At 47.0% G+C, this 22,948-nt stretch overlaps 1 protein-coding gene across 3 annotated transcripts in view; it reads left to right on the forward strand.

Moving 5' to 3' along the window:
- The window catches only part of LOC106856297 (serine/threonine-protein kinase PAK 3), a 131,987-nt gene that overhangs the window by 41,588 nt on the left and 67,451 nt on the right, over positions 1-22,948 (forward strand). Inside the window, exon 1 of one of the 3 annotated variants that reach the window (XM_088173420.1) lies at positions 14,360-14,452. The exons of the other annotated variants lie outside the window; for them this stretch is intronic. The gene's annotated coding sequence lies outside the window, so the exon portion shown is untranslated. Of the gene's footprint in view, positions 1-14,359; positions 14,453-22,948 lie in introns of those variants that run through there. 3 annotated transcript variants of the gene reach the window in all.

A 22,948-nucleotide genomic window follows, 5' to 3' on the forward strand; every position in this document is an offset into this window, starting at 1 on the left:
AATAATTTCTGCTTAGGTTACAGCAGGTCATTTAGATAGACATCCAGTAGGGATGCAGAAACTGTAAGTCACTCATGGCACAGCCATTCTTTCTGGCCCTCAGCACACTCTGCAACATACCTGGCTTTCTGAGTCTCAGGGTTCTCTTTGCAGCTGCAGTCCTTAGACACTGAGATTCCAGAGGGCCAGGCAGTCTTTTGAGGAAGAAGCCAGTACACATATATGCTGGGTGGACGGTTTTTGTGTTGACGTTTTGTTATCCAGATAGTGGAAGCATCACTAAGAGTGTTTTGAGGTCTCAAGTGTTTCCTTAAGTCTTATGCTTAACCCTACCATATTCCTTTTACTTAAACAATTAGTGTAGCAGATTATAGAATGGATCTACCTGATTTATTTGCAGCAGCTGATGAGACCAGAAAGTTTGGGATATTGAAGAAGGCACAGAATTTTCCCCCTGCTATGAAGGGGATAGGAGCCAATGGTACCTGTGTGCTCTGGATCTGGAAAACTCCACACTCCATTAAGTGACTTTGGAAATATTAATGGAGAAGGTGCCAGCAGGTGGCACTCATGAACACACAACATTGTTTCAGTGCTTTGAAGGGCCCCAATCACTTCTGGCATGTGTAGCAAAAAGTGCAGAATAGAGCAGTATTCGCCTGTTGATGTCAGACACTGTAGGGCCGATGGCTAGTGCTGCAGTAAGCAGAGAGTCTTGGGTTGGTAAGACCCTGTTTCCATTCAGAGCAGCTCATCTTTCTAGGCCTGGTGGGTACAAGGGCAATGAAGGGATGCAGCCCTGCTAGTTCAGTGATGACCAGTAACATCACCAAAATTTGAGGTTTTTTGACAACAGGATGGCCTACACGGCACCAGGCATGCTGGCATCAGATGGGATGGCACGTTCCTGCCCAGTGCCCGTCTTCTGGGACAGACAGTCCAACTGCTGTCTGGTACAAGAAGTGGCCAGAACTAGGGCTTCATGCTGCTGGCATTTGTTCCTGGTGGGGCTCATAGTGACATTCAGCTTTCTTAGAAGACAAAAAGAGCACACCAGGACATCTGAGGGTATATTTTCAGCAGTCAGTGAAGGCAAAGTATGGGCTCCGTTTCTGAGCCAGAAGAGCAGTCTGTTCCTGGTCCATGGGACTTGTCAGTCCAGCAAAGATTAGTGAGGCAAAAGCAAAGGCTGTAAAGCTCCTCCTGCCCAGCCTGGTGAGAGAAGGTGATAAGGGATTCATTGTGCAACCAGGAGGTAATTGGCAGCAGTAATATGAAGCAATGCCAGTCTTTTTGCCATAGCAATTGTCCAGACATTTTGTTCACAGCTGTGATTCACCTTGCTATGCAGTCAATCTGTTCTGGACCATGCAGTGTTTCAAAAAGAGCATGGCTGCCACACAAAGTCACGTGGAATTGCCCAAGACTGTGCACAGGACTGAGAGTGAAAATCCATTTTGCTGGTGCAGAGCCTGGGAAAGGCAGGTGGTGAAGGGACTGTGTAGCCGTGGGTTAGGGACTTAACCCTTCGGAAGTGGCAGAAATAAGACACACAGCTACATGATCATCTTTCAAGATAGGAAAGAGACAATTTTGTTCTAAAACACATTGCTTAAGTAGAGTCTCTTGTGACTCCAAAGACAGAATAAAGCTGATTGGTGCAGAGAAAGTAACACCTCTTCACAGGCCTAGACACATATCCAGCAGGTGTCCTTATCTTTGTTATTAATTCTTCTCTTCTGTTTGCATTAGAGGAAGGCAACTAGCTTTGAGAAAGAGCCCTGGCTAAGCCTGAGAAAACTGAACTGGAAAAACTCTCACATTAGGTTTTTCTGGGCTTAAGGCCATAGGACTGGACCTCCAAAGGGTGAGTCAGCCTCCTCTTCCCTCACTACAGACACCAGTAAGTGTAGCTAACACTGTACAGTCATTTATCTCCTTAGAAGAAGGAGCTGGGTGCCTCAGCCTGAGCTGACAGATCAGATCTCTTATGGGAGGTGGAGCCCATGTCTCATCTAATGACAAGCTTGAAGGAGCAGAGGTGATGATGTCTGTGTGGAGAAGTGAACGGAGAAATTTTGTCTTAGCCAAAATGCATAATGCTTGTCTTAACCTTCTTCTGTGTCTCCTACTGCAACCCAGGCTTGAAGTGTCTTCCGTGTGCACAGAGAGAGTGAGATGATGCTGTCTACTGGTAGTGTCTACTGGTAGCCCCGACTGTAGCTTGACCTGTAGGTGTCAGCTCCAAGGAAACACTGTGGTCAGTGTGACTGGGCTTGGTTAAGGTGGTCCCTTGGGAGCTTCAGTCCAAGTCAACAGTAGCTGAAATATTGGTAATGGGTAAGCCCATCCTGTTCAGCAATATACGTGTCTACTGGTCAGCTTTGAGTCTGTGACTGTGTGCCATTTTGTCCTGTAAAAAGTGAGTGTGCCCTGGAGTTGCCCAGCCTCACTTTGCTCCTGGAGCTCTACTCCAGGGAGCTGCTCTGTTCAGAAATCACTCCTTACCTGCAAATGCAGGGTTGTGTGCAGTCCTCGGAGATGTAACAAAGACAGCATGTGCCAGAAGGATGGTGTTTCTCTTCCCCTGATGATGAGGAATTTATCTGGCATTTCCTCCCTTGCCTTGTTGAGACTTTCTGAACTTCTGGGATTTCTTCCCCTCACCATGGGACAGCAGCTGTTCCCACTGGGGCAAGCACCCCTGTTCTCCTGGAGTAGTGGCTCTCCCCTGAGTTATGCAAGCTAATTGGGCTGTTCCCCTGGTGTGGAACCAATGGCTGTGCAAGGCCACTAACGAGAAGGAGCCAGGGTAGCAACAGAATTAAAAATATGTATGAGCAAACATCTTGTTTCAACTGCAAGGATGCACTGAAGCATGAGAGTCTGGGTCTTGCAGAAAGCCAAAGACAGAGTAGATTGGCATTCAGACTGGCAGCTGCAAAATAAAGCCACACTGGTAGCACAGGAAAGGGAGGGCAGGAGCCCAGTCTTATTTACACTGGTGTAAGCTGGAGTAATGTCATGGAATCATCTATTACATTTGGTTGCATACTATTGGCTGGAGTCCAGTGTGGATACATGGGATCTAGAGAGCAAGTGGGTTACCACCAAATCCACTGGCCTTTGTTCCTCTCTGACAGTGGCCTCCATGTGGGATGGGACCTTTAATTGAAAAGATTGTTTGTATGGAATCATTGCCTGCTCTATACAATATTGAGAAGTGAGTACCGAATGTGATGCCCCATTCTGGTGGTCTCCATGGGGCACTGGCAGAAGCTAAGTGTAACTGCCAGTGGAGGTGTCACAGTGCCACAGAGGTGGAGTGGGTGCTCCAGTGGAACATGCTGCTTTTTCCTTCATGAAAAAATAAAGATATTTAATTTTAATTTCTGTTTTAAAGGTGATTGTTCTTGGCTGGGTTGGGTCTCTATAAAACTTCACAAAGTTTTTTCAGATAGTTGAAAGCTATCAATGCACCCCAGTCATTTTCCTCTCATTTAGTAAAGGAATTTTTTTTGGGAGGAAGGTTTATGACATATCTTTGCATTGAAGAGCTCAGCCTGACAGGGAGACTTACCAGCTGACTGCAAAGGCATTTCCATGACAAGGAAGGCTGTCTTAGTACCTTGGCTTAAGAGATGAAAGCCTGATGTGAGATCTCTTACAAGAGAAATTAACTTGCTCGTGGAAGGAGATGGTTTCTGTTTATATGCTGGGTTTACCCGGGTTCATAAATCTCTGAGCTTTGAATTTTATGGGTATCAAAAGAAGGAAATATCTCCTGAAACATGGAGGTTAGCAGAATAGTTGGGCAACCATGCAGGTTTGTAGCCTTTGTGATGCATGAGAATGCCCAGACACTATCGCTGGGACCGGGATTCACTTAGCCCTGGGAGCTTACTGGATTCTCAAATATCAGCAGGCCTGGGGTGGAAGGGGAGTCTGACTTGGCACCGCAGAGCAGAACAGATCCAAATCTTCAATCAGTCTCTGTCTCCAGTGGCATTGATGGCATGTGTTTATCTTGGTAATCAGACCTCCAGCCCCATCTTACATATTAGCAATTGCAATAGAAATAATAAGTGGATTCAGTCCATTGCATTTAACACTTTAATGTCAGCTGAGGATTTCTTCCTGATCCCAGCTCTTGTTTAGGTGACATCTTTGAGCACCAGATTAATGACTGACTGTTCTCTAAACACCCAGCTTTCACAGTCAGAGGTGAGGGCTGAAATGTACTGTCATGTTTTATACACTTGACTCAAGCTGGCCAAAAGGTCATATTTACAATTCTTGAAATATCTTTTCTTACTACATTTGATTTCAATCTATATTGGAGAATAAATCTTTCACATATTTTCCATGAGTTATGTTCATCCACCCTCTGGATGCATGCTGAAATTGGCGCTTCCTTGAGCTTCTTAAAGAAGCTGGTCACTGGAAGTGTTTAGAAAAGATGTCCAACAGGCCTTACCCTCTTCCTATGCACTGTCATGTGGCCAGGGTCTCATGAACATCTCTTTCCTTAATCTTGGGGTTCAAAACTCTTCTACTGTTCAGGTTTAAGACTTGTCAAACCTGTGCTGTTTTGTACACTGAAATGCATAATTCAAGAATCATGAGAATCAAAAACCCACTCTTTTGTCAGAAAACTCATGCTGCAGTGCTTTCTGGACTCTGAAATTATGATTAAAGGATTATTTCTGGGATATTGGCATTCTGTCTTCAAACTAATATTTGATTCCATCTATGCTATGTTAAAGTAGACTGTAGCTGTCCCAATGATATGGAGGATAAAGCTATGGAATTAACTTCTCCTTGGTGTTTGTACCTTCATACATGCTTAGCCTTCACTACTGCCTATGGAGTTCCCTTTGTGGCCAAACAAAACCAAGGATTTAGAGACAAACAGCAGAAATACTGCTTGGTATGAACAGATCTTGTACTTTTTTACTGGCTGTGTCCTGATATAAAATGAGCTGCAAGTGTGTGCAGGGGAGAAAGGGAAGGAAGATGCTGGAGGATTCACAGTGAAGAGAAGAAAGGGATAGTCTCCTCTAAAGAAGTAAGTGCACTGAGGTGGTCTGTAGATGTAAGTTTGCTTTTTGGCACATTCTCCATTTACTGTCATGATGTGGTCAGTCTCACTAAGTCAGTAGTCCTTTCTCTGGGCCAGCTTTCTGAAATGCTGTTTGAAGTGTCTCACTTAATCAGGATTCAGAGGAACCTTTCTCTTCAGCTGTTGAAAATTGTTTGTATCACAAAGATGGTCTCAGTCCTGCTGCTGTAGCTGGTATTGGGCACACGAAAGAAGAGAGGGGTACTTCAGCCAGTGCAGTTGGTGCCTGCGTGCTACAGCAGAGAGCCTTGAATCTTTAATCCAATATCAACCATTTTGCCTGGTCAGCAACTGGAGAGTTTCTTGCATTTTAATTTTCCAGGTCACAACCCCAGTAAGCTTAGGAAGGGTATTCTCTAAGTCAAGTCAGGCATTCTCTATCATGCTTTTTCTAATTTTAAGACTTCAGTCTTGGAGGCTGGTGTGGAAGTGTACAGACAGCCCTTGTTTCTGGTCTTCTAGTTCTGGGAGAGCACTACCCTGAGCTAGCCTGGCAGTAAACTAACTGTCATGGGATATTCTCCAGGCAATGAAACCTTCCTTTGTGGAAAGGGAACTACATAAAGACCGTCTTCATACCCTGTGGGCTGATGTTATCCTGATGCCTATGGTACCTTTGCATTGCACCATACTGGGAACCCGCATTCTCCAACCCTCACAAGCCATTGTGCAGAGCTATGTGTTTGCCATCCACAACACCTTTGTTCATATTCACCCATAACACCTGTGAAGCTGTGAAATCAGAGTTCATACTGATCTAGTATGAGATTCATTCTCAGATTCACAACATTTGTTTTGGGAAAAGTGGATTTTCAAGGGAGAGCTGAATGAGCAGGAGGAGGCACATGTGCATAAGGATCCACTTTCATGTGTGGAAGGGGAAGGAACCACTAGAGATGAAAGCAGCCTCAGCTGTCTCATCTTCTTTGAAGGATTGACTTAGACCTCCCCTGTGATACCATAGTTGAAGGTCTAGGGTTTGTGAAGGGTACAAACCTTTATGAGTTTGTCTGTGCTACAGGCCAGCCAGAGGAAACTCAGCCTAGGTTTGGAGTCTTTCTGACTGGTTTATTATGGGATGATGAATTGAAAATAGAGTATTTTCTCTTCTGCTTGTTGGTTTCTGCATGTAAGTCTGTATCTCCACCCTGTTCTGTAGTGCCTTGCTGCGTCCCTCACAGGTTGGCTCCCTTCCTGTTCCCATGGAGCATGTCTCAGGGCTCATAGGGAAATCATGGACTTCAGTGGCATCAGACATTTCTGCTTTCACCAGAATACCCTGAAGGCAGCAGGTAATGAGGTATGGCAAAGTTTTCCTAGCAGCTGCTCGACACTGCTTCCCTTCCACAGCAAACAGCACTCTAGTATCTTCAGGCCAAAATCATCCCCATGTGAAATCTTCTGGGGATGGAGTGCAAAAAAGAGGTCTGAATCTCTGCCTAAGCCCTTTCTGCTCCTGAAGCATAACTGTATTCAGTGGAAAAGAGCCAGAGAGCATGTTTGGTTTTTTTTTTATTGCAAACATGTCTGGCTCAGAAACAGGCATTTAAAAAAGATTCAATAGTGGTCCCAGTGTAAAAACTGTTAATTCCATTTCATTTTCTAACAGCCTTATTTACTTGAATCAATTAATTTTCATTTCTTTTGGATGTTACCTTCAAGTGGTTTTGGTCTGGGAAGTTGAGATGCCCTGGACAGTCACAGATTAAATACTGGCCTTCATATTCAGCATTTCTAAAACCCTAGAATGCCAGGTACCACCAAAAGTTTACCCTTTTCAATTCTCTACATCAAATGGGAGCTTAGCAGGTCTCCCACTGACAGAGTTGAGCTCAGATATCAAGAGCTGAGGGCTGTGCAGACAGGGCAGCTTCACTTGCTCCACTTCAGTGCTTCAATAATTAGTCTTAATGATTACATCAACGTGAATGTCAATTAAAACCCCAGATACAGACACTGCCACAGTATGGTTAAACCTGAACTGCCACAGTGTGGCAGCCTATAAAATGGTGACATTTCACCTCTTGAGCCTCTCTATTTTAATGTCTCTCAGCAGGCACAAAAATTGGTATCATTCCTGCTCACAAGTTTCTGGGGAGAAACTGGAGAATGACTTGTGTAAAAATCTAGTATGTTGGCAAATGCTTTTCGTATTAAAACAAAGATAAACAGCCTGGAGAATGGTTTTTATATGTCTCATCCACCTCTAGACATTTTGCAAGCTGAAAACAGAGTCATGGTGATGTGTGGCTGTTCCAATGAAGAATCACTGTTGAATAACAGCTGTTTTTGGAGAAGATAAACTTGCTGCACTTGCCCATCGTGCTGTGGTGGTTTTACTGTCAGATTGTGCCTTTAGAGTGTACTGCACCATAGTCAAGTACAGATGTTCCTACAGGGGGAAGGCTCTCATCTCTGCTGAGATTCTCTAGTGCAGGGGGTTGGGCATGGTCATCTATCAGTAAATTTGGTATTTGTGCTGGGCTGTGATGGCTTGCTCAGACACATCTGGGTGAAGAATCTTATTCTTTGGTGCCCGGAAGGACTGGAAACGATTCTGTGCTCTTTCGATAGATTGGGTGGATCTTGGCGTTCTCAATCTGGGAGCAGACTGAGCGACAACTTGAGCAGATAAAATTCAGCAGGCAGGTGGGTCATCTTTGCTTGTGTTCAGTCAAACAGGATGTTCTCCATGAAGGAGAATGGTTGATGTTTAAGTGCAAACCAGACACAGTTGGACTTGACAGGGATTCTCCTGAAGAATTCTGGATCCCACTGGTGTTTCTGCAGGAAGCTGTGACGTGTTCTGTTTACAAGCTGTGTTAAGGTGGGGCTCGATACATTGAAGCTGTTAGTCCTGCTACTCCTGCTGGGAGATGATTTAAATTGCAATTCAGTAAACAAAAAGGGGGCTGTGAGTGTCACTGGAGATCCCTGGGAGGCAAAGCTACTCTACAGCTGCCACTGAGCTGCTCTTTGCCTCAGTTTCCCCTCTGCCAAAACTGGAGAAGGAATGCTGTGGGAAGAATCACTAAAGACAGCTCAGGTAGGATTGCAGAGCACAGGTATAAGCAGTATCACCTCATATTGTTTCCCTCTTGCAAAACCCTCTTCCAGGTTGGGGATCTCCTTGCAGACATTCCTTTCCTTTGTGAGAGAGGCAGGATTTGTGACCCTGATGCCTATTATTAATCTGAGAGTATTTCTGTTATGTGTAATCAACTATATCTTTGTCTTAGCTTTGAATTTTATATCATCCACTTCCCCAGAGTGGGAGAGCACTACATTCAGTTTTATCAGCTCTTGGAGGTGGATTATATCTCACTTGATTGTTTACAACAGTTGTGAAGATTTGACACCATTTTAATGAGGTATAGCAATAGTATATTAAGAGATGTATCTATTAAATGCAGTCCTTAGTAATTGATTGGTATTCAATTGACATGTATTAATAGTCCTATTAGATCTCACTTAAATCCACAGTTGAAGCACTAATTTTGAATAGGGAAATGGTTTGAGGTAAAAATATGTACTAAAAGTACAGCAGCTTTTAATATAAAAGCTTTATTACTAAATATAGTGTTAAGTGTATTAATAAAGTCTTATACTGACTTTAGCAAGTGTTTACATTTAGTAGATATTTTTTAAACAGATTGAAATTACATAAAAGACACATTCTGTCAATTATTGCTGGAAGATTCATAAGGACTTATCTATGGAGGTGATTTCTAGCTCCTCTTGGGAAAGATTCAGATGTCATAATTTTACAGGAAAGTTTTTTTTTTTTTTTTTTTTTTAATGTTTTATTAGACACGAAGGTAGGCATTCTTCTCCAGGAACCTGGTCCTGGGGATCAGTAGTTTGGCAATTGAGCTTCTCCAAGCTATGGTGTTACTGCCATCCACAAAGGTTTCAAACTGCAGCACCTCAATCCACTGTTATTGCAGCCACAGTAGGTAACTCGCAGGTCTCTTGAGTAAAGGGTGAATGAAATCCACGTTTCACAAGGACAAGGTGAAGGACAAAGAGTTTCCTGGGTTGAGAAGATTCCAGGGGAAGACACGGTGTTTGGTGCCTGGCATTATCCCACGGGTTCAGTTTTCAGGGGACATCTTGCACCTAAGCTGAGAGGGATCCTCAGGACAGCAGTCATGCATGAATTCTCTTTGAATGAGCTGCATTGCTGTGCCCTGTCCTAAGCAAGATTTGCAGGACAGGAGTGGGAAGTATTCTAACCATTCACAGAAGCTACCTGCAAATGGGGTAAACTAAGGCACAGAGTTTTTCAGTGCCTTACCCTCCAAGAGGCAGCACGTGAGAGCTGTAGCACCATGGGAAGGCCTCTATGTGCCAGCCTTAGTGTGTCACTTGTTGCAGGCTGTCACCCTGTTCTCAGATGATCCCTGGGCACTTTCACTGCTCAGCAACTTGAATCATTCCGAGGCAGCACCTGTGTGTCCTCTTTGCTCTGTCTTTGCCTGGATCTCAGCATTCCGTAGCTGAGCAGTTGGGACCTTTTGCTGCTGGCAGGCTGCCTGCCTGTTCCCACTGCTACTTGTTGGTAGGTGGTTCCTACTTGGTTCCTGTCTAATGAAGCTCCTTTCCAAGGGAGACTGTTGACGTGCTCCAGCATCATCAGATGGTTCCCTTACTTCTTCTCTCACACTCCCTCGGAAAGATTAATGATCCCTAAACCTTTCTGATGGAGGGGCTCCTTTTTGTGACAACCTCATTATGTGGTTATCAGAAGCTGCCACTATCCAGGTTGTCAGGACAACCAGCTTGATTCAGAGCCACTGGGAAAGGTCTGAACCTCAGAAAAATAACCATCCCCAGCTCCCAGCAGATGCTCACCCACAGCCAGTTGCCAGGGCACTGCGAAGCCATGACATCATGGGCCAAGCAGGCCCCCAAATTTAATTGTTAGCTTTCAGCATCCCTCCTTGTCCCTCCCCCCAGTACTCTCCACATCAGCCCCTGGCACAGATGATCGAGTACTGCTCTTGTGTCATTCCAGACCCCCCTGGAGCTGCCTGGTCTCAGCAGGGTTGGCTGCCACAGTCCCCTATGTAATGCAGCCTCGGGGAAGCATGGGACCATGGGGCCAAGTGCTGGTGCCCCAGCAGCGTGGCATGGGGGAAAACTGCAGGGCACTGTAATACGCACAGCTCTTAGAGTACAGAATAGGTTGCTTCTTATTGGGGTTTTGTTAATAGGGATGGATTGATGGTCAGAGTAATTTTTATTTGTAAGATGAGCTCTCTGGCAGCTACCGAGTCTGGGAGGTTATTGGGATCCTTAACAGGATACCCTCTTCCCATGAAAATCTACTGACGCCCAATCAGCAGTCACACTGTATTGCTCAGGTTATGTCGTGTTTGCCAGCAAGGTGTGATAAATGTGGCAGAACCAATTCTGGTGTAGATGAAGGCTGTGTCCACCTTCCTGCCCTGCTGAAGTAGAGTGGTTTACTCTTTGCCCTTGTGCCTTTACTAGGGCATGTCCACCTCTGGAATCATGTAACCCATTAAGGTTACATCCTATATAGCACTGAACAAGGCTTCCTTGCAGATGTGTATCTGCAGAGTTTTCCTGAATTCCTGCCCGGCTTCTGTGCATTCCCTGTGAAAGCAGGATCAGGCAGCTCTTTGAAAGGATTTCTCTTTTTTTGCTCAAGAAAGACTTTTTTAACTCGCTGGCCATCCCATCTAAGTGTACCTTTGATTTCTGAAAATCTGGTGCTTGGTGTCCTTTGCTAAGACATTCAGCATTGCACACCCCTCTGGTACAGGGAAATGCTGCTAGTCAGGCAGTACAAGTCTACAGCTCTGCAGTCAGTTTGGGAGGTTCTATCTGATTAAATTTAAGAGGTGAGGTTGCCTGGCACTGGGCTTTTGAAGTCCTCAGGCATATTTTGGAGGCTACAAGAAGGGTATTTGTTGCTCAGAGCTAAAAATTCTTTCTCTTGCTTTGCTAGGTGTTGGCTACGTGGCCCTGAATTTCTGTGGGGTTGCATCTTCAGGAAGGAGTATACCCTGGGCCACTCCTGGCTGGGAACACCCCAAGGAGGGGCTGGGAAGCTTGTGCATAGCCCATCACAGAGACACTCCAACACAGATGGTTGTGATACAGGCAGTCCTGCCTATTTTAGTACACAAGAAAGGAGTTGTTTGGGTTGGTGATGCACATGGTCCAGCCAGGTCCTTCCTCCTGCTTCTCAGACACCTAAAGCATTGGGCATTAGGGCTCAAATTAGGGCAGCTTCTGAAGTTATTTTTGCAGGATGAGATTCTTGCTCAGAGACAAGGTGGCTCCTGACAAAAAAAGGGTTTGGGTAGACCCTGTGGGTCTTGGAGGCTGGACCTTGTGGATGGGCACGTGGACTCTCGAGGCATTTCCAACTCACTGGGACATGTGTGTGTCAGTCACACAGAAGTGAAGTCTAGCAGGGACTGGCCTGCTTTTTTATGCCCTGTGAGGACAAAGCCATTACCATGTCCATGTATGGGCAGGTCTGGCCCAGCCCAGCCCATCCCAGGTGGACCCGTGGAGCAAATCCAGCTTGCACTGCCAAGCCCAGCACCCCGGGACTGTGTGGGTGTCTTGACCATGCAGTCAATAATTTTTTCTTTCATTTTTCCTTACTTCAGCAATGTGCCCACTGTTAGCACATGCAGCTGCTTATAATGTGTAGCAGAGCCCTCCAGTTCCAACAGGGTTAGCCTCATTACAGCTGGGATGAGGAACGAGGGAGCTCTGCGGTTTGTGGCCTTTGCTTTTGCTTCCTCTCTTTGTCTCCTTTGCCAGGAAGGCATAAGACAGGCATGCAAAATCAGCTTTCTATCAGGTATAGGACAGCTGGCTTCCATTTAGCAGCTTAAAGATAGCTGGAGAACACCAGAAGGCTGAAATGCATGGGTTCAAGGGCTTTGTGGTATCCAAAGGCCAACCTGAAAGGCACAGACATTAAAAAAACCTCTGTAATTCTCAGGCAAAACTCCACTGTGCCCAGTCAATGCTTGCAAAGTTTCTTTGGCTCCCAGGAGAGTTGTAGCTTTGGACACGGCTGAGCGTAAGGGATCTTATCTGCTTTTTCACTGCATGCACTCAGAGTCAAGTTTCTCTTCTTTCACAGGGGGAAGGAAACTGAAACTCTTCATTCATCTGCTGTTGCCCAGCTGTTTGATAAGAGCAGTTCTGCTAAAAGTTTATGCTAAAGCTAGATTTTAGGTGAACTTTTTAAAAGGAATGGAAGTGATTCACTCACAGATTCAGTCCTAACATCTGCAATTGCCTGATTTCATGCTGTATCTGCAGATTTTCCTTGAGCTGCTGACCTGTTTTGGAAGCCTATGAGTGGGACTTGCACTTCCCACAGCTTGTAGTACTTCAAGGCATGGGGCTGGTAAATGACCCACCAGTCTTTCTGAAACCATCGGGAATGATTTTTACTCTGAAAATGGCTGGGTGCTGCTGGTCCCCCATCTGCTCAGTCGTTTCCAGCTCTGGGATGTTTTAAATAGCAGTTTGCAGCAGCCAGTGTGGTTTGCAGGGCTGGGTGAGCCTGCAGGGACCCTGACAGCTCCTTCAGCTGCATTCCCTTCCTCGCTGCAGTCAAGGGATATTCCTCCAAAAGCTTTGCATGGACTTTGATGGGAGAAGAGCTGGAGGCCAAAACCTGCAGTCTGCTAACTAACCTGCTTTGGCTCAACAAGGAGGATTATGTCCCCTACAGGGGTTACCCCATTACTTGGATACACACAGTGCTGTCACTGAGGTGGACACTACATGCAGCAGAAAATGGAAGGCTTCTTCTTACATTATTGAGGGACAGCAGATTTGCACAATTCCTGCTAACCTTAGAGGATCCTGAAAGTCATCTATCCACAGGATTAATTCTTTGTGAGAGTGGAAAGAACACTGATAATTTGCTCTACGGCTTGACTGTAATCACTGCAGAACCAGCCAGCTAAGTGACAGATTTGACTCATACTGAGGAAGAAAACCTTGGTGAGACTTCGGCTTACAGCAGGAAGGGACGGTAGTGATTCACTCAGGGCTGCTTGTAACGTCAGTGTGGACTGGGTGACTCAGTGAGTTCTTGCTTCTGGAGAAACTATCCTTTGAACGAGCTGTAAAGCAGCAGTCTGATCACTCATGGTCAGAGAAAATCATGTCATGTGGTGGGGCTGGGACAGTTTATCTTCTCTTGGATACATGGGGCTTGCCTTAACTTTGGCAATAGCAGCTAGCAGAAGGTAAGTCTTCATTGCCTTCCTTTGGCTGCTCCATAATGTGTTACTACACATACTCTGTGCATCTCCATCAGGAAGCAAATCAAACAAAAAAATTATCAATGGTATGCTCACTTTGGTATGTAAAAGCACGGCCCTTTCCATTGGTGGCACTTGAAGCTGGTAGAGTTTCCTGCTAGACCTGGGACCAGGTACAGCCTCAAGCTCAGGGCATGGCTGGTGCTCTCAGCCCCAGCACTGCTCCATGCCCATGGCCCTGCAGGCTCTGCCGCAGAGACTGTAAAATTGGTCATGTTTAGCTGCACTTGTTTTTTGTTCCTGGAAATATTGTAAATGAGAGATCATCCTCATCAAAGCTGGGTCTGCTTCTACTTTTGATACCTTTCATGGAGGAGCTGAACTCGTGGATTCAGAAGGAGCAGGAGAAGGACCACACTTTGCCTATGGAAGCATAATTCTAAAAGAATGAAGGAGAAGGGAAAACACAGACCATGAATAAGATTTTTCTATTGGGGAGGTTTGCAAGGAAGTGCCCTCTTTGTCGCAAGAGTGGCTGGAGCTGGTTACTCCAGCCTCACTCCTGCTGGGCTTCTCCCACGTTTGGATGTGGACAGAAGAAGCCCACAGGCTGTCACACGCAGACGTCATCCGGAGGAGCCCCGAATTTCACGGTGCATTTCCTATTCCCAGCGGACGAAGACCAAGGAGCGTGATGATGCCTTTCAGGACGACTTTCACCCCCGGCCGACGCTGGTCCCGCCTCCCAGGTGCCCGCACACCTCCGAGAGGGCTTCCGGGGAAGGGGCTTGTAGGGCAGGCACCCCCCCGCACCGCACTTTCCCTGCGAGCTGCCTTGAAACACGAGATTTGCCCCCAGCCTCAGCCCCAGCGCGTGTGTCGTCACCAGCCGCCCGCCGCGCCCATTGGCTGCGCCAGAGCCGCTGCGGCGGCCCCGCGACGCGCGGGGCGGGCGGGCGCGCGCGCGGCGATTAGCGGCGCAGGGGAACGGGCCGCGCCCGGGGGGCGCTAGGCGGCGGGGGACGGGCGAGGCGGCGATGAGCGACGGCGGCTCCAGGTAACCCCGGCCGGGCGGCAATGAGCGACCGCGGCTCCAGGTAACCCCGGCCGGGCGGCAATGAGCGACCGCAGTTCCAGGTAACGCCGGCCGGGGCGGTTCAAGATAACCCCGGCCGGGGCCTGCTGCCGCCGGCGAAGCGCGGTGCCCGTGGCCGCATCTGCGGCTCCTCGCCTCCTCCCGACGATGGGAGGATGACGCCGCGGGCAGGGCCGAGGTGCTCCGCTGCCGGGGTTGTCTCTGCGTCTCCGAGGTGCTGCTGCCGTCACTGACACGTGTGTTACCGGGCAGGCGGCGGTGGCCGGAGCCTAGTGTTCTGCGGGAAGGATTCCCAGAGCCGCAGCTGAAGTTGTGTCAGCGCCGGCACCGGCCATTAGCGCGGCCGCGGTGCTTGTGTTCCCCATCTCTCAACAATGCCGCCTCTGGGCTGCGCTTCTGCAGAGGAGTGAGAAATTCTGGGCTATAAATAACTCCGCTGGGTTTTTTTGTTTTGTTTTGATGGTTTTTTTGTGGTTTTTTGGTGTTTTTTTGGGGTTTTTTTGTTGTTGTTTTTTAATACCTTATAATACGTTATTGGCAACGCGCATCCGAATGACCTTGGCACCTGCCAAGTTTTCAAGTTTTTCCCGAAATCCGTTCAGGGAAGGGTGGTTTCTCCTTGTGCGTGCATGTTGATGCCTGATGCCACACTGGAGCTGGTCCCTGTGCTGGGTTATCCTTTTGTCCCAGACTTGTACACCAGGCAGCCGAGAAGATGCTCCAGCGTGATGTCTGGCCGCTCCAGACTTCCCTCCTCCGGCAGGGGGTTGCACTCGGCACGAGTGGCCCTTTTTGCTAATCATTGAGGCAGTTTTTAGATCCAGTTTTCACCGATGCCAGAAAATGAGCCTTGTTTGAAATACAGCGAGGTATTTAACGTGGAAAGCTGAGGGAATTCAGACAGGAGAAGTCATGGCTTCAAAGCAAGCAACATCTAAAAGAGATGGTGGGCTCGGGCTGGGAAGAGCAGTTTGAGGCCTTGCAACCCCGAACGATGTTGAGGGGCTGGATTTTGCCTCTCCCCGCGCCCTTCTGTTTGCGAGGTGGGCACAACGTGTGCCAGGAGTGAACAGCCTGGGTATCTGTGTGGAGACTTTGGCAAACCCCCTTAAAGGCTCCGTGCGACTGATGCCCCACCTGCCCGAATCCGATCCGGCGCCAGGGCTGCCCGAGAGGGGACGCTGCTTTGCCCAGTTTTTCTGGGCACGTCAGGGATGCCTGCACAGGGAACCTGGAGGCCGGAGATCAGCATGGGCTTTGCTGTGCGACTCTCGGGCTGACATGGACCGCCTCAGAGCGAGGAGGAGGGGGAAGGGACGGGCTGTCGGGAGGGACGGAGCCAGGCTGCTGCCTGGCTGCCTGAGGGGGAGAGGGAAGAGGACGCTGCGGCCGGAGGGCTGATGAGACTGACTTCCCTGGCTCCTCTCTTGTGAATACACATTCTCTGTGACTGTCAGGCGGGGAGGAGGGGCCTCGGGCCCAGCTCTGGAGCCACCCGGGAGGAGGACTCTGTGCCGGGAAAAGTGGAAGTGTAGCACATGGCTGCAGAGGAGCCTCGAGCTTCCAGTCACAGGTTACCTAACAATGTCAGCAGAATGCAGAGTAAATTAGGGGTCAGGGGTGATGGGTTTTAGGTCTGGGACATGGACTGATGGATTGTTTGAGGCCAGGGAGTGAAGGTAGCCGTGGCAGGTTATGTGCGTGGAGGGGAAGGATAGCCCTGAGCCGGGTTTTCTGCAGTGAGCATAGGCTGGTGAGGGAGGGCGATGCTTATGGCTGTATGGGGCTGCATGGATTGGAGCAGCATTCCTTGAGTGTGGAACTGGGCAGAGGAGCTGGTGGCAGGCACAGTGCGGGGGGCTGGGGCTGTCTGGCTTCATATGTGGGGGCCTGCAAGCAGCTTCCTCTGGGCTGCAAACGAGGTTGTACTCTGAACCAAGATGTGCATGGATGGCATTTCTTCATTGAGTGACTCTGGATGACTAAAAGTAAGTCTCCTTACTAAAAGTAAGTAGCTCCTGTGAGCCCTGAGCTCCTGTTACAGGATTAAGTTTCAGGCCTCGTGGGCCACCGCTTGCAGCAGCAACAGTTCGAGAGGCATCTGTGGCAGCAGTGCTGCAGGAGGCAATACCCAGGATGAGCTGCTTTGGTTGTCACAGGCCCTGGGGTTGGGCCTCATTCACCTCAGAGTTCTAACACAAGCATGCTGGCTTTTCATAGGGACTGATGCCATGGGCTTTGTGCCTTCTAAACTAACAGGCCCAGCAAGACTGTATAAGAGGGTTTCCCAGAAGTTGGTGAGCATTGTACTGCTGACTACAGGGAAGAGAACTTTACCTTTCCAGATAGACTGTTGACAGGGCAATTTCTCTGTAAGGATCTGACCAAAACTCAGAAAACTTGTGGAAGTTGGAGTCCAGAGTGTCCTCTGTGTCTTGAGCTGACTCACAAAATCTGGAAAAACAAAACTGGGCACAAGAGGTTGTCTTTCTCCGATCCCCTGTATTTCTTTGGGGGATTTGTGCATACAATTACATGCAATAGGTGAGACACATTCAGCTCTGCAACATACTGTTAGCCATAGCAAACCCAGCTTGTGTTAGCCATCTCCTGGCTTAGCTGCATTTGTTCCTAGAGGAGAGCCGGTCTGTGGGGATAGTCCTATTTTCAGTTCCTGTTCCCTTTGCCTGAAGCTTTCTTCTCTTTTTCTTTAAATACTTTATTGTGACTGTGGATCCAAGCATCCCTGGAGCTGCCAGTGTTCTGGGATCAAAACCACCTGGGAATCTGAAGGTCTTTCAGATCTTCCTGCAACTCCTCCTTCATTTTAGCCATGTCTGCAAGGAACCAGTTGCAGGGGGATGTTGCCAGTTTTGGCTTTTGCTGCCACTCTGGTTGGACTCCTTGTGACTTGGAGACATTAGCAGTGGTGTCACTTTGTGCGTCTCTGGTTTGAGTACTGATTTCTGTTCTTGCTGTGCTACACAGTGAGCAGGCAGGAGCCCACTGTGATCTTCCTCTTTCATTATCATCCTTAGCTCATACCAAATGTGCTTGAAGCTTTTCTCCAGGAACTTAATGGGGAGGGCAGCAGTAGAAAGAGGAGAGAGGAACATGTATTCACTTTCACCTGCAGAAATAAACTTCTTCTTTCACCAAGGCTATTTTGTGTTTAGCTAGCATTTTCCCCCTGTAGCTCTATTTTGCCCTTTACCTTTTAGACACAAATAGTTGAGCTTGTATATCTTCCTTTTATGTTGGCTTTGATTTTCCTGTTACTTGAAGAATGGCATTTAGACTGAGTAGTACTTAGTAGGTTTCACTGGGCCAGGGTCAGCACAGGTAGAGACACTGATGTGAATGTCTTATCAGACCTACTGTTGCTGGTTGTCTCCTGCTCATAGCAGTAATTTTATAATGGAAAAATACAACAAAAATGTCTGTGCTTTGCTAGTGGATAGACTCAGTGCTTGGAGTTCTGGAGGTTGTTTCCAGGTGAACATAAGCAGCTGTGGCTTGTATGCAGTGAACAGCAAGTGTGTCTCTGTGCTTTTTTGGAGATAGCTAAAGGACTTCTCATTTTGCATGTTCAATTGCACTGCTCCAACTAAGCTCTGATAATGCACTGTTCGTGAGTTGGCTTCCTAGGTTTTCTGAGACAGGGCATTGGGCTGCAAGGTGGCAGTCACTGCCTCAGGTGGTGTAGGATGTGGCAGGTTGGGTGCACCTTGCTCTGGGCAAGCACCATGGCATCTGCCCTGGCAGTCCTGCTGATAGGCATCCAGGAAGCCTGTGATGTTTTTGATGCAGTCTCATGTCCCCCTCTTCTGAAGCTCTTGATCCCAGGAAGCCCTGGGCAAGGAACAGACAGGCTTACAAGTACACCAGGTTGTTGGCTTCTGGGTTGGGAGGATCTTTGTGCCAGCATATGGCACCAGCCCTACCTGCAAGTCTGGCTCTTGGAGCACTGGCCTAGGTGCACCTCCAGGTACTCTGATGTCCTATCTTGTATCATTTCTTCCAGAGGCTGACTTGGAAATCATGTCTCTCTTAAACATGGGCACGTCCTGCTCAGTTAGGAAACCTCTGCTACAAATGTTGCTTTGTTTTGCTCTAAAGACTTATTCTTATGGCTGTGTGCATTAAGTATTCAAGGGTAAAATAGTGTTGTTATATATTAAATGTACTCATTTCCCAATATTAGCTTTATTGTCAGTTGCTTATCTAGTAGTGTACCGACAGATGTGACTGAGTCTTTGAGTGTTGCAGAGCACATCCCTGCCCTGGAGTCTGCTGTCACAGTTGGAATAGTATTCAGTACCTCCATGTGCTGAGTTTAGGGCTTGGTGTGGTTCTCTGATACAGCACTGTAAGGCTCATATAGTTGGGGAATGGCAAAGTTAAGGTATCTATATATCCTTTGCTCTGCTCTGGTCATGTGTACTGTCTTACTGCCATCAGAAGCAAATTAAGGCAATTTGGATCCAAAACATGCTCAAAGAATCTTTAGGTAATTTCATCTTTCTTGTCCCAGTGGCAAAAGTGTGTTTTTTCAGGGAATGGAAACAAAGATTTGGATGTGACCCTTTGACTTCTGAAAGTAGCACCTGGCACGTGGACCACTGAGCTCTGTGCTGTGGTCCAGCTTGCTGCTCATGCATATGCTTTGCTTTGCCACAACTCAAGGTACTGCAATGTCATTTTTGTCAGCCGTAGATCCCCATAAGCCTGAAACAAACTGCCGTTTTGACATTGCAGTATGGCCCAGACTCCAGAGCCAAACCATTCTCGTTTCCTTTCTAATCCTCAGGTGTTTAAAATGCTCTATAAACTTAGCAGGCTCAATGTTGCTCTGCAGGGTATATACGGTTGGATGCATGTGACAAGGGCAGTACTAAAACATTTTCCTGCTGTATCACCTGAGTGGACTCATTTCTCCAGACAGTGTTGTTGAAGGGACAGCAGCTGTGCACATCCCCCTCCCAGGCCTCTGTCCATTTGCTGGCATCAAAAAATCAGTTTCCTGTATTTAGAAAGGGCACTGGAAAGTAATTCTCTGTGTCTCTTGAGGGGAGTGAAAGGCCTAGTGTTTTCCATTTTATGTCTGCTACTTGTCTATTCCCTATTGTGAAGGAGAAAATCCTCCAGATCAGAAATTTTCTAGATACTTCCCTGCAGAGAGTCTTGATTCAACCTGCAGTGCCCAGATGCCAGGTTGTATTTATCAGGTGCATCCAACCACTCCCCAGATGAACCACAGGGCTGCTGGTACATGGTAAACCTGAGAGGGAAAAACTGAAGGCACACAATTAAAACCCTGGGCATTTGCTAAAGCTGTTTTTAATGTCTCCTGCCCTCACAGGCCAAAGATTGTGGACTTGGATTTGGGATGCTCTTGATGTGTCACCAGAAAAGCTGTCATATGTACACTTGCAGACATGGAGGCTTGGGAAATGCTTTTAATTGTGATTCCACTCTGCACAACACAGATTGTCATGCTTTGAGCTCAGGTTTGTTTTTTATCAGGGACTGACATTGGCACCACAGCTCCTATTGGTGCATGAATATTTTAATGACTGAAATGATGGGATGCCTGCTCCAGGAAAGAGCTGCTTACACCCATGTTTGATCTCTTTTGCAAGCCTAACCAGCTCAGTTTGGCATTTCCTACAGATGTGGTCTACATCAGCTGCGCTGTGCTATGACTCTCCTCATTCCAGATAATTCAAGCTGGGAAGAAGTGAGATTTCTAGCAAGAAAAAAGACTAAAACAGACAGAATTTGCTCCCTGATTTTTTCTTTTTGAGGAAGGTACCTTGCATTTTGTAGTATGCGTGGACCAGAAAGAGGTGGGGTAATATTTGGAAATATCTAGGGTGGCAGTCTGTGGGCCAGTCTTCTCCTTTCATTTCTGCCCCACATCCTGTACCACACCTTCTCTCCATGCTCTTGTTCTCTCTCCACTTCTTCTGGCACTAGGGGAATGCAGAATCCCTCTCTTTAGGGGCACTAATAAATAATGTTTATCATTTCAGAAGGAATAAGCTGGGAGTGGAGTCTTATTCTTTTCTGCATTGTATTGACAGTTCACACAGCGGTTGTGTCCTGGACCGTTCTTGAAATCTATTGTGATACTGAAATGCTGAAACTTCTGCTACCTTTGTGTATTTCTGAAGTAAATTGTCCACAAAGCATCTCTAATTAGAGGGCACTTCTATGCCATAACTTGTAATGCAAACAGGGCTTTTGAGCAACCTGCTCTTCAGTGCATGCCCTGTCTTCTCTCGTGGTCTCTGGAGCACTCTGGACTCTCAAGGTGAATGTGTCTTCTTCATGTAGTAAGGAGAAGCAATAAGAATCGGGTTACGAGGAGTTTTCCAGTTCTAAGTCCTTGATTTGGTAATCTCTCTTTCCTCTCGCTTAGTGAACACAGTAGCACATGGATGAAGTTCCTAGGCCCACACATGACACAAGAGGTCTGTTTCCTTGAGTACTTTTTGAGCTGCATTTCACGTTGTTTGCATTGCTGATCTCAGCAGAATGTCAGAACCTGCTTTCATGGGTATACCTGAACACATGTGGCTCTCTGGGGATTGCGTATATCCTGAGTGTAATTGCTTGTGTACTGGAACAGGAATTACACATAGCTGTGTATGTACCCACAAGCAGTCTGGTGAATGTAATCCCAAAATCAACCTATAATAGGACTGGTTTTCGGGCAAGGAGAGGAAAAAGTTGTCCTCTTGCATAATCCAACAGCCTCTAAACCACAAGTTCTCATCAGACTGATGGCTTTTGTTGGTGGGGTCTTTAGGCAGAAGACACCTTGCACTAGTCTGCTCTGCAGTGCTGGTGAGGCATTGCATTGTGATCCATGGAGTGGGCCATGTCTGACTCCTGATCTGTCTTGCCATGTAAAGGGCAGCTCAGGCTCCCTTCTGTGCTTGCTATAATTTTGATTGTTGGTGCCAGAAGGCAGTGAACAGTAGGTACACGTGTCTAGCATTTTTCTGCACTCTGAGGATCTCGAAACATATCTTGTGTGAAAACTGTTTAAAAGATTTACAGTAAATGCCTAAAAGTCAGGCCTGGAAAAAAAGCAGACGTGTTAAGGCAGGGTCTGACTGCTGCAGAGGGGCTGGGTGTCAGGTTGACTCATGTCAAACACACTGGAAACAAAAGGATGAACTCAGATGCCCAAGGTCATCAGTAAGGTCCTGTCAGAGCAATGAAAGATAGCAGTTCGAAGTAAACATGATTGAAGTTTTGTGTCCTGAACTCACTGTGGGGAATAGTGGGGTTGGTGTGGCCGGGGACCTTGTGCCTAGATGGGTCCGTGGCAACTAATAAGAACAATATCCATCCAGCAATGCCAGGGAAAGAAGAGTCCTGGCACCACTGAGGTCATGAGGCTCATTTGAAACACACAAAGTGAAGGAGGGAAGTGTTAAATGGAGAATTGCTACTTGTGATATTTTAGGTGTTAAATACATTTGACACAGAAAACTTGTGAAAAGGTCTGGATTCAGGATGTGCTTGTGCTTAGCAGAAATATTCTGTTCTGTGACTACTGTGAGCAGAAAGACAAGGCCCCCCAGCCAGCCCTTGCTCACCTGTTGTAGGGTGGTGCTAAGCCGGATGTTGTCAGGTAGCCATTGCACTCTACACAGGTGGCCACAGAACGTGAGATTTGGAATGGAAGATGTAGGGATCCCTGGATACTGGGGATTTAAATGTGCTCTAGACCCTTTGCGTTGCCTTTTGTTTGTAAGTGTTTGAGAGAGGTGTCCTTGTATGCATATATGTCATATGCAAATGGATTTTGAGTTGTGTGTTTTGTCTGAATTTAGAAAAGGAGTGATTTGAAGAAAGAAATCCTCCAGGAAATGCTGCTTTTGCCAGCACAAGCCCCTTGACTGTGATTTGTGGAGGAGGAAGGAGTGGGAATGAGGGGGAGGTTCACTGAGGTTTTTTTCTTTTCTTATTGCATTTTGGGAAAACTCCAGCCAAGGCCCACATGCAGTCGGATGAATCAGCCTCCCTTTTGCCATAAGTAATTGGTAGCTCTAGCTGCAGTGCAGTTTTGATGTATGTCTAATACACTTTTCCGTAGTTAATTGAGAAGAAACACTGCAGTAGATGTATTATGTTGAGTTGACCTTTGTATGGAGTCATTGAGCTAGTAGGGAGATACTGTAGGCTGCTCCTTGAGAGGTTGGAATTTGCTGCAAATGATATTCCATACTCTAGTCTGAAGGCTGTCACTGCTGTTCATCTGCTATAGAAAATACATTTCCTCTCTCATACACGTGTAGAGAGCACTGTAAGTTGGCACATGGCACTGTTACTCAGTGCAGGGTTTCCTTGGAAGAGTCTGATTTTATAACAACTTCAACAGAATATTCATGCTCTTAGATGAGTGACTGTTCCTGTGCTGACAAATAAAGCATTTTGACC

Source organism: Sturnus vulgaris, chromosome 14, assembly GCF_052056855.1.
Source record: "Sturnus vulgaris isolate bStuVul1 chromosome 14, bStuVul1.hap1, whole genome shotgun sequence".
Classification (NCBI taxonomy): domain Eukaryota; kingdom Metazoa; phylum Chordata; class Aves; order Passeriformes; family Sturnidae; genus Sturnus; species Sturnus vulgaris.